This window comes from Bidens hawaiensis, unplaced genomic scaffold (genome assembly GCF_021521415.1).
Source record: "Bidens hawaiensis isolate Kalapana, Puna unplaced genomic scaffold, B.hawaiensis_p1.1 tig00030588_1, whole genome shotgun sequence".
NCBI classification, from domain to species: Eukaryota; Viridiplantae; Streptophyta; class Magnoliopsida; order Asterales; family Asteraceae; genus Bidens; species Bidens hawaiensis.
In genome coordinates this window covers 189,120-191,468 of record NW_027495113.1, presented here as the reverse complement: position 1 = coordinate 191,468, position 2,349 = coordinate 189,120, and positions in this window count along the sequence as shown.

The following is a 2,349-nucleotide window of genomic DNA, read 5'->3' as shown; positions in this document are numbered from 1 at the left end:
TCATCTTATCGTGGAAACCATACCCAAAAAGAATATCACGTATGAAGTCCCAACTGACCGTATCATAGGCTTTCTGGATATCAACTTTAAAAGCACATCTAGGCGGACCTGTATTAGTGTGGTAATTATGCATTAATTCTTGGGTCAAAAGGATATTATCAGAAATCCTACGCCCAGGCACAAACGCTGACTGATTAATATCAATTAACGACTCCAACCCCTTCATCATACGAACCGAGATAATCTTGGTAATGCATTTATATATAGTGTTGCAGCACGAGATGGGACGAAAATCATTCGGAGTCACAATATTAGTCACTTTAGGAATAAGGGCAATAATGGTGTGGTTTACCTGTTTAAGGAGACTTCCTCTGCTGAAAAATTCACGAACCGCCAAACACACATCTTTCCCAACAATATCCCAAGAACTCTTGAAAAAGGCCGAGGAAAAACCATCAGGTCCCGGCGCTTTGGAATTCTCAATAGAGAAAACCGCATCCTTGATTTCCAAATCGGAGATAGGTCTAATCATAAACTCCGCCTGGGAGGCCGAGAGTTTAGTAGTAAACATCTGATTATCCAGTTTCCTCAATGGTTTCAAATCAGAGCCAAAGATGTTCGTAAAATGATTAACAAACACCGAAGGAACATCCAACCCCTCAAATAAACGGCCCTGAGCATCACTTATAATATCAATGCGACCCCTATGGTTTCGCATTTTCAAAGAATTGTGAAAGTATGCAGTATTAGAGTCACCAAGCTTTAACCAATCAACTTTAGCCTTTTGTTTAAGGAATTCTTCCTCATCCTTAGCCGCCTCATGATAAGCCTTAAGATAATTACTCTGTTCCCGAATCAACTCCAAATTAGTAGGGTCAGTGTCAAGGCGGGTTTGACAAGCATCCAGACGGGTTCTTAGGTCAGTAACTTTCTTATGGAGATTGCCTTGCCGGTACAGCAAATAACGAATAGGGTGTTTTAAGTTCTGGAGTTTCTTTACCACGCGAAACATGTGATACCCGTTCACCTCAATATTCCAGCCTTTAGCAATAATATCATGATAACCCGGTTTTTCAATCAAGAAATTAGGGAATTTAAACGGTTTAGGCTTACCTTTAATAAGAGAGGGGAATTTCAATAGACATGGAGAGTGGTCTGAAATCCGGTACGGAAGGAACACCGCCGAAGAATCATTAAAAATCTCCAAGAATTTAGAGTTTCCCATCACCCTATCAAGCTTTTTAAAATGGCCCATACCCGTTTTCGGTTTATTGCTCCAAGTGTATTTGAGTCCGACCCCCTTTATATCCTCAACTTCAATGTTGTTAACACAATCACGAAAATCAATCATTCCAGTAGAAATTTTGGAAGAACCATGCAAGCTGTCTTCCAAACTAAGAGCACAATTAAAATCACCAAGTAAAGCCCAAGGTTTATCACGAGTGAGTTGTTTATGAACAAGAAGATTACGCCATAACTCCCTTCTTTTCAAATAACAATTCTCAGCATACACGAAAGAACCATACATCACCTTGCAATCAAGCTTAAACTTTAACTGAACGTGAAGAACCTGATTCGAATAATCAATAACCATAAGATCAACCAAATCCGTATTCCACCCCACAATAATCCGAGTACCTTTATCACAAACACTACCATTGCTGGTCCAATCCCAATTATTACAGATCTTCTTACAAACATCAAAAACCGCGTTTAATTTGACGTGAGACTCAAGAATAGCGCATACCTGAATATTATTATCTTGTATTACCTTACGAACCTCTTTTTGTTTAAGAGGGCGGTTCAACCCTCTTATATTCCAAGTGGCGATGGTACCCATTAAACACCCAATTCACCGGGTGTGCTTGCACCCTCAGAAAAAATATCCGCTTTCATAGCTTTAGCCACATCCGTAACCAACTCCTCCACATCATCATCATCTTCATCACTTTCCGACTCGTCCGCCAACTTACCAAACCTGTTACTGGTTTGGACAGTATGATTTTCCTTTAACTGGACCCCCTTAGCCATGGAAGTTGTAGGTTTACCCACAGGATAATTATTGTCTTGTTCTTGAGCGGATGGTTTATTTATAGTTTGTGGCACAGCAGGTTTAACCACCGGTCGGTAGACAAGATTATGTTTCTTGATTTGCGTATTAACTTTTTTCTTTCCCTTCACCCTCTGGAAACCATCATCATTAGTGACTTTCGTTTGTTCGTCATTTAACTTTCTATCGTGAACTTGTTTCGGGCACTGGGCGTTCGAATGGCCAAACACCTCACATAAAGAACATCTGGGGGGCTCCCAATCATATTCAACTTTAATCTCCGAGATCTTATTTGTCTC